The 16,250-nt window shown below is 42.1% G+C and overlaps 1 long non-coding RNA gene across 1 annotated transcript in view; it reads right to left on the bottom strand.

Moving 5' to 3' along the window:
- Positions 1-1,258: 1,258 nt before the first annotated feature.
- Positions 1,259-16,250, bottom strand: part of LOC132592637 (uncharacterized) — an 85,533-nt gene continuing 70,541 nt past the window's right edge. The window contains exons 4-5 of the long non-coding RNA XR_015947734.1: positions 5,629-5,716; positions 1,259-2,711 (exon numbers count right to left, since the gene is read on the bottom strand). This is a non-coding gene — a long non-coding RNA (uncharacterized LOC132592637). The remainder of the gene's footprint in view (positions 2,712-5,628; positions 5,717-16,250) is intronic.

Genomic DNA, 16,250 nt, shown 5'->3' with positions numbered 1-16,250 from the left:
ATTTGATACTGCTCCCTAAAGTTACCCTGAAACCCCTAGAATAGTGAACACATGGAATATAAGCAATGAAGAGTATTGATTAACCTTGCTCAGGACAAAGTCTGAGGGTGTTTGCTTTTGCTGTTGCAGTGATGGGTGAAGAGTTGTTGATATGACACATATACTACCATGAGACTGCCCACCTATCACCTGACACCATATGTTTGTGAGTGTGTGGCCCCACCTGCCTGTCAAAGTTAGCCATTAGGCTGGAGAAGGAGATAAAGATTTGGCCCATCAGACAAAAAGGTTCCCCACCGCAATTTAAATTATATTCTTACTAAATTCACCAATACGATGTGTTCACATTTCAGTAATAATCACAACAGAACTTTCACAAAGAACTTCTCTGCTACACAAGTATGGAATAATTTCTGAAATCCATACTTTCTTGTTGTATTTCTTTCCACAATTTGATACAGTGCAGTGTGTGTGTGAAGGGGTGAGAGTGCAAAACTTCCTTCATGGAATTGTATATATTGCACCAGTGTCTTCTGATGCAAATCAGAAGATAATCTGTTCTGTCATTACTGGAAATGCTGATATTAAAGCAACAATAGGAAACATAGCCAAACAATCTTGAAAGATTTTATAGCTGATTGGGGAGCCTCTCTGCTTCCTTTCTCCCAATCTTCCATCAGATCAGGACTGTGAATGCATATAAACGTCTCTTTAAAATGCACTTGTCTCATTTGAAGAAAAAGCAATCATAGAGCAGAATCCAAAGTGAAGAGCTGATTGTCATGCTGGGTCAGAGCCAAGGTGCCATGTGAAAATAGCAGTAACTGGCATAAATGGATGAGGCCCAGTTTTCTAACCAGAATTGAGGACTTCCGGTCAACCGCGCCATATTTTCAGTCGGAACGGACCTTGGCGCTTCAGAGGTGGGGGGGGCACTCCAGCGCAGCGGAATCCCCAGAAGAGCCCTAAATCGAGGGGACCCGACATCTGACGGGCACCAAAAGCGGGCTGCTCCCTCCCCAGTAAGGCTCTGTTTTGAGCCCCCAAATGCAGCACATCAGACTAACAAATGATTTATAAAGAGTTAAAGAAAATTTTGAAATATTCATTTCAGCAATCCCCCGAGCTATTTTTGTTAGGAATGATACCAGAGGATATTAAACTACAGGACAGATGTTGTATAAGTTATGCCGTTGCAGCGGCGAGAGTATTGATAGCAAAAAATTGGAAGGCCACAAATGTTCCAGATAAAGAAGAATGGCAACAAAAATTATATATTTATTATAATATGGCGATAAAATAAGAACAAATCAAAGGAATAAAATTCGAAGATTCAAATAATAATTGGAAACCATTTATAAAATATATAAAGGACAAATTGGAGAAACCAAACCTCATATCAGATACATAAAGGTTCTATGAATAAACAATGAAATTGATAGTATATAATGAAATGATAAAATAAGAAAAATTAATAGAATTCAAAGGATCTAAGAAAAGAAAAGTAAAAATAAGAGTGAAGTATGTAGAGAATGTATAAAGAAAAAATAAGGGAGAAGCTCAGAACTGGTTGAGAAGTCAAGGGGGGGAAAGGGGAGGGCTGACAGGGGGAAAGGAGGGAGGAGGGAAGGGAAAATAAGACAACTGTAACAACAATGTTATGGCTGTATTTTTTATTTGATTGTAATTATTGTGCAGTGATATCAATAAAGTTTTTTTTCTATTAAAAAAAAGACTAAGACCACTAACTCTGACAGCGCGAAGCTGCGTGACTGGGAGAGAGCAGCGCTTGATTCTTCCAAGGAAAATTGTCAAAAGCAATAGACTGTGAGTACATTGATTTATCGGATCAAAATCAGGAAAATTTGGCCACGGGTGAGAGATATAAAAACGGAAGTCGATCCCTACCCACTGTTTGACTGGGAAGCAGTAAGGTGTCCCGAAGCTGGAAAGGAATTTGGAGTGCTTTAAACCTCCGACAAATGAACATAATTTCCCCTCTTAGGCAGGGTGAAATATTTGTTTTTATTGTATTATGTTTTATTTTAAAATGAATAAAAAAATTTGAAGAAAAAAAAATTCTAACCAGAATCAGGCAAAGCAGTGAAATAGGAGCAGAGAGTCCAATATGCATAGCGTACATGAAAATGTAACAAGGTGTAGTTTTCCTTAGCTTCTAATCATTCATAGGATAATAGCATTACTGTACTGGCCAATTTGGGGATGTGGAGCAGGGGTGGGGAACTGTTTTCAGACTAATCACCACATTTCCTTGTGAGCAATATTCTGGGGAGGGTGGTTGCATGACACTGGCATTTGGGGCCAGAGGTAAAAGTGAGTGGAGCAACAGATGTGACTCTCAGCTTGGTACATTTAGTTATACCCCAGCCATGCAAAATCCAGAGGTACATGCACACACACACACCTCCATACTCTATCTTGGGAGATAAGACATTCCATCAAAACAAAAGCACTCAAGGCTACATAGCAGGGATGGTGAGGGTTGTGGTCCCAGGGCCAAACAGAGAGACTTAGAGGACTGCATTTGGCCCCTGAACCTGAGAATCCCAGGCCTGATCCAGAGCAAAGGTGTGTCACTGGCAGCCTGTGGGGCAAAACTGCCCTGCCCCCAAGTAACTCTATATGGACTTTTGTTGTTCGGACCAATTTTTATCCAAGTTCAGGACGAGAAAGGCTTGCTCGTGGATTCACTTGAAGGGGAAAGACAAAAAGGTGCTCAGGTTTACAATATTCTACACCGCTGCCAACTGTTATGAAATATCAAGGCTGTGCACAACAATATATACAAATGTAATAAAACAATAGCTGGCTTTTCTGTGCAAAACCTCAGCATATTAATCATCAGTGGAATGGTAGGAGTGGCAAGACCCCAAAGCATTATTGGAGGAATAGTGTGGCCTTGAATATACAGAATTGACCACCCTGCATCTAGGGGTATTCATAGTCAATATTTCTACCTTTGAAACATATGCTCATCACTGGTGATGCCCAGCTTCTTGAGGCTACTGGGACTCTGGACTCCAGCTTAAGTAATCTTCCATAAGAATGCAGGGAGTAATGCCAAATGAGTCAATCTCTGTAATATCTGAACAACTGGAGACGAGGTTGCCATGTGGAGGAGCTCTGCCAAGTTGATATGGCAGCTAACCATCTGGTGGCTCTAATATTTTAGCAGCAGCAACAGCAACCATTCTACCAGCACCTCTTGTGCATGACTGCTCTCTCCTGGCTTTTGCTCACATGTCTCCAGGTCAGCTCACACATTATGAATGCACCCAGAAATAACCCCTGCATATTAGCTTCTGTGCACACGATGCGCTCCCACCATTTGCTAGAAGTGATGAGAAAATGCTCCCTAGGTAACCTGCATGGGTAGGCTGTTTGACTGTTAGGTACAGGCCACTGTACAAAGACTGTTTCAGGCGGTATCCACATGATTGTCAGAACATGTAGAGGCATTCAAAGATGCAAGGAGACCAACCCCACCAGGATCACTCAGCACAGGGGGGCATTTGTTGACACACATCACAGAGGAGCTGACACCTTGCCTGCCTCCATAGTGCCCACCACCATTTAGTCCTCCAGTGGCAATGGTCACTCTCCTCTCCTCCCCTTCAGTCACTTGCAAGTGGGCTTGCCTGGAAGCTTCCCTGTACCGAATCCCAGGTCTTTGCAGGGCTACTGCCAAGGGCAATTCCACTTGTGAGCCTGAGGAAGAAGCTGGCAGGTTCTCCATCCTCTCACCTTTGTGTGTGGGACCACGTGATAGCAAGGGCAAGGTTGGTGGTTGCTACAGCAGCATCACCAACATGGGTCCTGAGTGTTGGCAGGTGCTGGGGGTAGCAGCCTGCCACTATGGAGCTAATAAAATCATAGAACTGTAGAGTTGAAAGGGACCAGGAGGGTCATCTCGCCCAACTCCCTGCGATGCAAGACTCTTTCAACCAATGAGGGGCTCAAACCCACAACCCTGAGATTAAGAGCTACCTCAGGGTGGTGCAGGGTAAGGCCACTGAGAGTAGACTGCCCAGGGTCCTCCAGAATCTGGTGCTGGGCCTGAAGCAGCTCAGAAGGATTTCACAACAGTGATTTTCAATAAATACTGGAATGTTATTTTAATGACAAATTGTCGTGTGTTTCTTAGGTTACAGTCCAACATTGCAACTGTTTTTCTTAGCAGCTATTTTACACTGCTCTTACTTACTTACACACACACACACACACACACACACACACACACACACACACACCAACCAGCTTGATTACAGTCCTTGACTTTGTTTGCCTTCCCTAAGTCACCTAAACAGAGAAGTTAGCCTTCTATTTTTTTTTCTTGCCCACTGATTCTTAAGGCAAGCAAAACCTAAAAGAGATCTCTAATGTCTTGTTGCACACCCATGTAATTAATTTCCATGAACTCTACTGGAAAGCTTGTCACAGGTCATAGGCTCTGGCCCAGAGCTGCTTCTGCAGTACAGAGGGACCATATAAAGATCATAATGCTTTCTTGGTGTTCCAAGGAATGAAGAAGAGTTTTTGTGCGCTATCCCACATAGGAAACTACATGTGTGAAATCTCTGCTGGTTCTACAAAGCATGTGCTGTGAGATGGGAGCAAGTTTCCATATAATCGTGTGTCAATCACCACTGATATATAATGCTATTAAACCTGCAGTACATAGCCCCCGGAGAAAAAGTCCTCTTTAAATTAATTCATAATAAAAGCAATTTATTCGGAATGGATTGCTTTAATACCGATTAACCCAATGGCATTACTTTTGCAGGGAATATTTGGTGTTCATTTTGTTCAAAGTTCAGAGCCTTTATGTCACTGTGTTTGTAGTTCCTTATGTAATGTAATGTTTCTAATTACCACTTTATTATTAGCTGATGATACCAAAGGAAATTGCAGAAGCAAAAGAAGTGTAGAAGTTTAAAGGGCAAATATCTCCATAGTTTATATATTATGAAGTACTATGAACTAGCTACCTCCTCTCCTGCTGTGTGGTATAAAGGCCACCAGTTGTCATGTGTGTGATATAAATATAAAATTATATAACAATGCAGCAATGAACTGTGAATTTCAAAGAACAAAATCACAAAACATCAAGCCAATGGTCAAAGAACAGCAGTCCTGAACACAATGGACCTGGGAGAAAATCTTTTTGAACTCAAAGAGACTTGCTTCTCAGGAGACATGTATAGGATTGTGCTGCAAATCTCATGATTTTCTAATAGTTCAAGTGCAATTTGAAAGTATCTTTTCTCTGGAAATTGTTCATCCCTCTTAGGAAATCGCTGCATTTTTCAAATGCTATTTGGAGTGATTTGCGTTTTACTGTTGATTTTCTGAAAAGTACCGTATATATCCTAATTTGATAATTATTCTGGGTGTAGCTAGTATATGTTTAGAGAAAGATGGATAGGTGTTAGGTAGCTTGACAGAAATTGTGGAAGAGCAGGTACCTTCATTCTTTTCCTGGAATTTGAGGCATTTTTTTTTAAAAAAAAAAACACACTTCAGGCTCCAATCGGCTAAGGTTTCATTTAAATCTAATTTTCAAACTCTCAATGTCAGAGGCAATAAGAATAAATATGGGGATTTTACCTTCATCTCGGTAGCTGGAAGCAGCTGATAGTCTGAATGTTTGTCCTTGATGATTCTGCTGATAATTTTGAGGACTAGGAAGTGTACCCTATAGACAATAATAATCAACTGATTAAAATGGTTTTTTAATATTCCTGTCACAAGGGAATGCCAGTCATGGAGATGTCATGTCACTTGGAATGCCAGTCTCATCTCAAAATATTAAACCATCTGGGGGCGATTGGTTTGATCACAAATGTTGAAAGAGTAATAAAGGATTTTTTTTTAAAAAAAAAGGAAAATTAAGGTAGACATTTCTGAATAAGCAGACAGCGGTGAGATCTTATTGATCCAGAGAAGGAAATATTCCCTGATAATAACAACTCCTCCTGACTAATAATTTATTATTATTTGCCATATACTGTATATAGTTTGTTCATCACCCAAAGGCTCGAGGGGACAGACACATAAGGTGAAAACAGAAAAGTAAACAATAATATTAAAACATACATAACAAACTTGAATTCCATACACATCAAAACAGCAGGAGCACTAAAAATCCATTCCAATGATCCTCATTCTTTGCCCAAGGCCTGGATTAAGAGGGTATGTTTAACTGAGGCCGAAACAGCAGTGCCATGGTGAAATGCACCACAAAGGAGAGATCGTTCAAAATGTATGCAGCCACTGTCAATAAAGCTTCTCCATGGGTTCCCATCTCATTGAATGAGGGAGACTGCTAGCAGGACATTCCCTGCGGATCTTAACAAATGGGCAAGTCAATATGGGAAGATACTTCATTCAGATATTTGGGACCAAGATCTTTTAGGGCTCTAAATCAGACATCCCCAAACTTCAGCCCTCCAGATGTTTTGGACTACAATTCCCATCTTCCCCAATCACTGGTCCTGTTAGCTAGGGATCATGGGAGTTGTAGGCCAAAACATTAGGAGGGCAACAGTTTGGGGATGCCTGCTCTAAATGGAAGTACTGGCTCATTAAATATGCCCCATAATGCAATAGGCAACGACTGTAGTTTTTCCACAATTGATGTTATATCTGAGGGTCTCCAGGCACTCACCCAACACCGTGACTGCTGCATTTTGCACTAGTTGTAACTTCTGGACCATTTTGAAGGAAAGTCCCACGTACAAGGCATTGCATGAGGCCTTCAAGGTTATCAATCATTTGAACAAATTAAACTGAGCTTTTTGATTCCCATTATCTTAAATTTAACATACCCATAACTTAAATATTACAAATTCATAAGAAACAATGCAAGCCAGAATTCATTAACACAATAAATAAGGCAACCCTGTCATTTATTCACAAATTCCTAATATGGTTTCCTCAGCTTTTGACCAGTTTTTGAGATTGAAAGTGAAACAGGATTCAATCAGGGTGTGTATAAGATTCCAACTAAGGTGGCACCTTCTCAGCATGCCCCAATCCCACCCATTCCCCCCTCACTTTCTCCAGTGGTGTCACACTGGCACAGCAGCTACACACTGGCAGGCAGACGTGGTGGACAGGGCTGGTGGTGCCTCCTCCATGTTGTCGGCTATTGTAAATGGTGTGTGCATGTTAGCTCTTGTGAACAGTGCCGTTGTGTTCCACCAGTGCAAGGGCATTTAATTATTATTCTATACCTTCCCAGAGGGAATACCTGGTCAATGGGATCACAATATAAGCTAGCCAATTTCTATGGGGCAACACATTAAGAGTCAAATTCAGATGCTTATGCAAAGGAACAACATTCATATTGTAAGGGATGCTTCATGTTTATTTATATGTATATGTTTACAATAAGTTTATAATGGTGTGAGAGAGTGTGTGGAGTATGGAGTGTGTGTGTGTGTGTGTGTGTGTGTGTGTGTGTGAGAGAGAGAGAGAGAGAGAGAGAGAGAGAGAGAGAGAGAGAGAGAGAGAGCGCATATTACTGGTTTATAGGTAGTGCACAGGTGCTTAACAGATTAAGGGGGGAAATAGACATCCACATTTGGATAATTAATGTATTGCTTGATAATATTTATAGAAAGATCAAGTGCATTGGGGTCTAACATGATTTTATTAATTCTGCTTAGCACATAATGCGTTTATGAAGATATCTGGGAAGGATGTTTCACAAAGAAGTAATTAAGCGAGTCAGCTGGGTAGCTCATGTATAGCAACGTGCAAATATAGCACAGTGGAAACTAATATTCTGTTGAATAATATTCTGTTGGGTATAAGCTAAGCTGACATATTGCAAGTGAATGCACAGTTACCTCAGAGTAAGTCCATTGAACAGAGTGAGGCTTATTTCCCAACTACATGTGGTATTAGCTGAGCTATTACAAATGCCCCCTTTTCTTAATCTGGATTTATAAGTTCCATATAGATTCTGACCAGGTGCCAAGAATCTATAATATTAAGACTTACGCATTCCTCCACAAATAGATATGTACAAAAATGACGAAGTGACTTATTTAATAATGTACAGATTAATGATTAATGAAAACTATACTTGAGATATATTGTTTTGAGGTGTAACCAAAAAAAGAAGCGATTGGTTTCTGAACTTTCTGCCCTAACTTTTTTTTTCAAAAAAAAAAAATACCAAATGAAACTCGGAAGAGTACTTGGAGCCCTCTGCTTTGCATGATAGAGGAAAGCCAGCATGCTAAGAAACAGCCTCATTATTCAAAGGAAGCTTGGAATTAAGAGCTGTCTGATGTGCAACTGTGATGTGTGGGCTCCTGCAGCTACACTTTCCACCCTGAAGCTGCTTTGGATTCAAGGGGAGAAGTGCCACCCGGTACCTAAGTATACTTCTGAGCACCCTGTCTAGAGATGAAAAAGCACTTTCAGATTTACTTAATGGTGGGCATTAAGTTTGATTTGGAATGGGGCTCGATAGACAAAGGTTTTTATTTTCAACAAATCAGCCCACAATTTAGTTAACTCTAAGAGCAATGACATGCTCCTGGTGACATTTATTGGGAGCGCAGCAAGATCAGAATCCCTCCCCAAAAAAACCACACCATGAGCTCCCCCGACCCTTACTAACTACAGAAACACTGGGAATAGTTTCTGTTGCTTCTTCTATTGATGCATCTGCTTCTGTAGTGACATCAGGAAGGGAGGGAGGTCTCTCACCCTTTCTTCCCTACTCTCTCGAGATAGGAAACTACATTTCCCAGGGTCTCTGGCACCTTGGACTTTGTTATAGCAGTGTTCCAAACACCAGAGAGCAAGAGTGAGAACAAGAAAAAGAGAGAGAGAGAGCACTCCACCCCTTCCTCCCTGCCACTACTGGTGTCACCACATTGCATGACAATCATAGAATCATCATAGAGTTGGAAGGGTCATCTAGACCAACCCCCTGGAATGCAGGAATCTCAGCTAAAGCATCCATGACAGATGGCTATCCAACTTCTGCTTAGAAACCTCCAAGGAAGGAGAGTCCACAAGGAAGGAAGGAGAGTCCACAACCTCCTTCCTAAATACAAGGCCCTAATTTTTGAAGCTACGAACATGAGTTTGACCAAACTGCAGGAGGCAGTGGAAGACAGGAGTGCCTGGCATGCTATGGTCCATGGGGTCACGAAGAGTCAGACACGACTAAACGACTAAACAACAACAACAACGGTCTTCTGATATCTTTACCTTTGCTTGGCTAGGCCAAACTATGGTCAGTTTTCCAAGGAACGACACCATACACTTCCTATTACTAGCATGAGATGTCATTTAATAAGACATTAAAGGACAGTCCCCAAATTAGTGTGGTAAAAGATGTTAGATGTGTTAATAAAAAGCTTGATTAAACACAAGAAATGAGAAATGTTGCCCTCAAATTATGCCATCATACAAATGGCAAATAGCTGCATATACCCCTAAATAGAAATTCCATGCATAATCTGCCATGCATAGCAATGGAAATTTGCCCCTATGTTTTATACATTAGAATAATTTTTTTGATTAGACTCTGCAGAGCAAAAGCTTTGCCTATTATTACACTCCATGCTGTGATGAGCAGATTTTAATGCAACATCTCCACTTTTATGTTGCTAGGCAGTTGCAGTGAAAGGTAAATTCTTGTTCCCTTCCTTCCTTGAAAAAAAGACAAGTGAAATGTGGTGCTATTACATGTTTTCCCCAGAGACCGGAGCAATCAAACAACTCTATGTGTGTGTGTAGATAAAGATTACTGTTAATAGGCTGTAGAAATTTAAATCCAATCATTTATTAAAGGGATAATGTTTAACTCAACTTGTCCTGGAGTGACAGCGGTTGTTTGTGACATCTTTAAAAAGATGTTATGTTAGGGGAATCAACACTACACTAAGGCATCCATCCAGGCTGTTATTAAACTAAAACCCCTTGACGATATCTATAGTGCCACATTCATTGCAGGCATGTGCATTTAAAAAAAGCAAAGAAGAACATTCAGGTACTGAGAACAATCATTCCTCCACACTAGAAAATGATACTGACAAGAAATAACCTCCTGAATTATAGAGCTCATCATGAGCACTGGCACTGCGGAAAGAATTGCTGGTGAGTCAGCTCCCAGAATTTTTACCTTACTTGAGATACTACTTTTTTTTTTTTGTCACAAGCTAATCAGCTGGAAAAGAGATTTGAAGGGGTGGGAAGGATATCCTAGTTGATATAGTTCAGAAAGCATTAGTTAAGCCTTATGAGTCTGACAGACAACAAATTATTGCCTCAACAGCTCAAATTGGGGCAGCACTTTTCCGTGTCACTCCCCTCAGCACGTTTTCATTTGTCACCTTCAATCAAGACACAAACTTTCAGGCAGGGCTCTGTGGCCTACATCTCTAAATGGCAAGCTTCTTCTATCACTTGTGTGTTTTCAACTTTGTTGTTGTTGTTTTAACTTTCATTTTTTGTGGACAAAGGCCTGAGATCCTTCTTAGAACATTTCCATTCAGGCAGTGGAGCTGTCAAAGCAAGGCAAAAATCCATCCCCACTCCCACCACTAGCCAGAGGAATAAGCAGGAGGGCTCACAAATGCAGCAGGGCTGGCTTATTATCACTTTTTGAAGCACATGAACTAATGCACAGGAGATGGGGAGGACCTTTCCTTGCTGAGGGTGCCGGGAATTGAACCAGGGACCATCTGCCTGCAAAGCAAAGCTCTACCACTAGGCTCTGTAATGGCGGATACAATGTGAATGTAGCACACCTCTTCCCTGCACAATCTGTAACGGTCGCGAGAATTTTTCTAGCTCCTGGACTAGACAAATTGTTCTGTGCGTGTAAAAATGTCTCCAACCTCATGTTTAATACACCTGAGAAGAGACTTCTTGTGCTTCACTTATGTAAGTGCTCTGCTGTGTGGACAGCTACAAATCAGGAGCCAGAGATCAGACATAGTAGAGACTATCAGTACAACAGCAAATATCCAGGCTGACACTGAAGGTTCTTCTAATTACAGTGGTAACTTGGTTCTCGAACTTAATCTGTTCCGGGAGTCCGTTCGACTCCTGAAACCGTTCGAAAACCAAGGCGTGGCTTCCAACTGGCTGCAGGAGCTTCCTGCACTCAAGCAGAATCCGTGGAAGCAGCATCAGACGTTTGGCTTCCGAAAAACATTTGCAAAATGGAACACTTACTTCAGGGTTTGCGACGTTCAGGAGCCTATTTGTTCAACAACTAAGCCATTTGGGAACCACAGAAAAGGGAAATCAATGATTGGCATGGATGAGCAGAGCCTAGAACACTTCATCGCCCAGGAAATGTTCCATCCTGTAGCCTTGGGTGGGAGATGATCACATAGCAACAGTTCTAGCACTCTGGATACTCCCAACACTTTTTCCTTCCCCCCCTCTTCTTCACAGAGACAAATCTGACAAACATTCATTAGATTTGAGAGCACAGAAAGCATCAGGTGATTTGGGACAACTGTTACATAAGCAATATGAATAGTTGGCATCTGTCTGGCTCAAGAGTCAATGGAGTGCAGCTCCAGGAGTGAAGTCAAACTGCTGAAGAATCACAGCATCTGCTTGACTGCAAGAGACCAGGAACTCGTAACTGCTGCTTCCCACATTGTTTTTGCTGTATTAGCAGCACTGAAGTGACCTCCCAGAGGCGCAAGCCTGGACAGTGTGTATGGCGGTTGTGGCCTGCCCAGACGACAAGACCTCCCCCTCTTGGCCTCACTGGTGTGGTTCGAAGGAAAGCAGAGCAATACATTTGGCACCAGCTTGGCTGCAGGATTTGCTGGAAAGATGTGTATAAGGAGCCATGCAGCCATCTTAGGGTTTACTCAGCAGCCTTTTTTTATCCCAAAGATCTCCCTCAAGGCAGTGGGCATGGATTTTTCCTCCCGGCTTTCTCATGAATGAGTTTAGCCACAAGGCACCAGAGGTTTAGGACCAGAGCTTTCCTTCTCCTAGATGGTCTACCTTCCCAGGTTGACAAGCCCTCACTTCCCATGACTGCATGTGCAGGGGAAGTCTCTAACTCACTGAGGGTTTGAGACCCATTGGCTACCCTCAGCTGGTTTGCCAGCCAGCCGAAACCGTTTCCCAGGGAGTGGCTGCTACCGCATGCCGACAGCTTATATGAGCCACAGATGAGAGCTGAGTGCAGGTTGGGGACCAAAGGTGGACAAACTATCCCAGAAGGAGCATGACGCGTCCTCAACCAAAGGTACTACCCCACCCCTAACACCCCATACACCCCAGTTTCCACACTGGAAACTGACAATATGAATTGTTGTTTAGTCATCTTAGTCATGTTCGACTCTCCGTAACACTATGAACCAGAGCATGCCTTGGAAACTCTCACTTTCTTCTCAAAGCTTCTCCTTTTTTATGTCCATGGAGTTTTCTTGGCAAAATACTGGAGTGGTTTGCCTGTTCCTTCTCCAGGTGGATCACATTTAGTCTAAACTCTTGGCTATGACCTGTCCATCTTGGGTGGCCCTGCACAGCATAGCTCATAGCTTCTTGGAGTTATTCAAGCCTCTTCGCACGACAAGGCAGTGATCCATGAAGGGGGACAATATGAATTAGAAGTTCTTAAAATATAAGCCAAAGTAATATGTGACTATACTCATATAGGTTCAATAACAATGTTGGTGTACAAAACTGATAACAATATAATTTTTTTTAAAGGCCATAAACTTCTGGGTTTCAGTTCTTTAGGCCCCCTTTATGCTGACAGGGAACAAACTGATTTAATATAGGTACATTTTGTTATTCACATTCACAGTATTTGCTTGCTACCCTAAGTGATTGCAGTGATTGTATAAGCCAAAGCTCCGTTCACTTATTCAGAACATTGCTTTTTGATAACTGCACAAATGACACTGCCCAGTAATTGGATCTTTAGCTCATAGCTGCTTGTTATCCTGCACTCTTGTTTTACAGCATTACTTGTGTGGGTGTATAGCCAGAAATATTATTTTAATTCTTGGATAGAGAATGCCTTTGATGATTTTAATAGCAGCAGGACTGGGGGTTTTTTTTTATTAAAAACACCGCAGTACAGTAGAAACAGTTCTTTAGTACAATGTTAATGATCCAGCTAAAATAGTCTATCCAGGACCCTAGTGAAGATACATTTCTCCTTCCTTCCAAAGCTGCATTATAACTTCAGGTAAAGATAAAGGTAAAGGTACCCCTGACCGTTAGGTCCAGTCGCGGACGACTCTGGGGTTGCGGCACTCATCTCTCTCTATAGGCCGAGGGAGCCGATGTTTGTCCGCAGACAGCTTCCGGGTCATGTGGCCAGCATGACTAAGCCGCTTCTGGCAGCGCATGGAAACGTCAGTAGTACTGTACTACTACTTAAATGTAGCAAGTCACTGTACAAATGCACTGTGCAACTGCATTGCCTCCCAATAAAATCCCAAGCTCAATCCAAAGTGCTGGTCTTAATTTTAAAGACCTACACAGGTTAGCACTCAGGTATTTATTTGACCATCTCCTCATGCATCCATCTGCCCAACCGCTGACGTCATCTGAGACCTTTCTCCAGGTGCCCTTACAATCTGAAGTGTAACGGATAGCAACAAGACAGAGAGCCATTTCTGTGATGGTTCTTTGCCTTTGGAATACCCACTCCAGGCAGGCCTGTCTAGAGACCTCATTACAATGTGACATGGATCCCTTTTTTGACCTTTGTCTTCCTTGATTTTTAGAAGGCAATTCTGTGTAATTTCTCATTAGAACCTTCCTCGTGAGTTTAAGACTGCATGATTACGCTGTGCCCCTTACAGCCTAAGGATATTTTGCAAGGTTTTGTAAAATTCTGGGTTTGGGGAACATGAATCCAAACCATCTCTCTTTATTTATTTTTTCTTAGAGCTGAGCTGAAGTCATGGAAATAGGACTCAGTGACTCCCCAAGCAGCTGGACAGATTAGGGTGTGGCAGGAGGTTCATCCTGCTTGGTAGCAGCCTATCATAATTATATTTGGGGGGGGGTAAGCCTTCTACAAAAGGGTCTGCTAGTATGGAAAAGCCTTCTAATCCTTAACACTATCATCCAAGTGCCAGGCCCCCACAAAAAATGGTTTCCCCAGGCTTTTCAGAACTGCTACTGTAAGCGTTTTTAACTTAAAGCAGTTTGATTTTACTATCTATTTAAATTAGCTGTTGCTAGTTTTGTAGAGTGCTGTGCTGCTGCCCACCCCCTGTTTTCTTTGCTCCTGGCAACAGATGCATGACTCTTCCTGCCTCTTGCAGTTCAGTAAAACTGTTGGAGGGGGCAGTGGGAGGTTCTGCTGACCTTTATAACTGTACAAGGTGGCCAAAGGGTTTTTAAATTTTGCACTGCAATAAAGTTTAAGTTGGTTGCAAGGAAAAATAAGTATTGTTGTAAAGGAGAATTCCCGGCTGCCAAGATCCAGGTTTGGAGCAAGTACTCTTTGGTGAAAGAAAGGCCAGCAGAGATTAAAATCACAAAATATGCAGCAAAGTAAAGCATGGAAATACAGGTTGTTAGAGCTTTAAAAATGGCCCTCTAAGTTCATTCCAAAGTTCCCCTCTTCCCCTAGCATAAAACAAAAACGAGAGTTAAAAATGATTTACTTACAAACTCTCCAAAGGTCAGATTCGTATTCCTTTCCATACAGCATTCAGAAAACGTTGCACAGGCAGTAAAACTCTGCTTAGCTACACTGGTGAAACTTCCTAGATTACTGGTATAGGAGCACATTTTAGTGTGAATTTCTCCTAATAAACATGTTTTATATGCAGTCTTGACTAATGCACTCATTTTTGCAATTTCCCCTGTTTTTGTGTGTGTTACCGGTATGTTCACAAACATATTCATTTTAACACACACTTTCCCATAATATACACATTTTTGTGAACATTTTTTGCTGGGAACATTGAATTGTAAATGTGAATTTTGAAGGAGGGCTGTGTTTTGTCTACAGCATTGTTTCAGAAAGTGTGGATTTGATAGATTTGCCTTTAAATATGAACTTAATTGAATTTGTCCCCCATCCCTACTCCTGCCTGAATTCTTGGGGAGCAGTTGTCAGTGAGTGTACAAAGCACTCAATGGATCAATGGTCTGACTCAGGATAAGACCGCTTCCTATGTTGTTCTTAAGATGTCTCTGCCTCAAGCATGAAAGACAAAGACTTCTGAAAGTTACTGCAGTGTAGAATAGAGACCCCCCCCCCAATCAGCCACCTTGTACCTTTATGAAGCTCAGCACAACCCCCACTCACTGCTCAAAGATAAATTTCTGAAAAACCACAAAGAACAGGGCCCACACCCAAGCACCATTATGAAATGTGCATTGAGGTTCTTCCATGCCCAGGACTTAATAAAGGTTTCTTCCTTTTACTGTGCCCATTAAATTGCCACAGCCCTTTAAGAGAAGCAGCTGCACTCACCAGGGCTAGCTGTCCAGAAGAAGCTGCAGCCCTCTGTAGGGTTCAATTTTGGTTATGTCTGGCCTAGATGCTGCTTGGATGTCATCCAGAGTGCTACCTGCTTTGCTTCCATTCCTTTTTTCTTTTTTTGGGCTGCGACTTTGCTTATTTGGACTCTGTTCTCTGCTTCAGTTGACTGACCTCTCTGGAACCTGACATCTGCTTTGGTCAACCATGTTCATAAGAATCTGATCTCATCTTGTTTGACCTTGTCCTACATGAACCTGATGTCTGCTTGACCTCACTTTGCTACTGGTATCTGAATGGGACTAGCCGTACCAGTATGTGATCCTGCATTTCTGGAATCTATTCCCTGCATGGGCAAGACCCCTAACCCCTAACTTGGACTACTCTCTGGTACAAAGCAGCTTCAGCTGTGGTCTGCATAATACTGGGAGTGGGGAATGCTCTTGTTTGTCTTTGGAGGGCTGCCTTACTGCTAGTGGGGAGCTAAAAGAGCAATAAAGGAAGAAGTGAATAATGGCTGGCAACGGTAACAATGCTTAGGTGCTCAGTAGGAGTGGGTGAATGAGTGATTGTAGGTACCACCATCTGAATGGGACTAGCAGTACCGGTATGTGATCCTGCATTTCTGGAATCTATTCCCTGCATGGGCAAGACCCCTAACCCCTAACTGGGACTACTCTCTGGGACAAAGCAGCTTCAGCTGTGGTCTGCATAATACTGGGAGTGGGGAATGCTCTTGTTTGTCTTTGGAGGGCTGCCTTACTGCTAG

Source organism: Zootoca vivipara, chromosome Z1 (assembly GCF_965207765.1).
Source record: "Zootoca vivipara chromosome Z1, rZooViv2.hap1.1, whole genome shotgun sequence".
Classification (NCBI taxonomy): Eukaryota; Metazoa; Chordata; class Lepidosauria; order Squamata; family Lacertidae; genus Zootoca; species Zootoca vivipara.
Note: the sequence above shows the minus strand (reverse complement) of the source record. Positions and strands in the feature narration are given on the sequence as shown.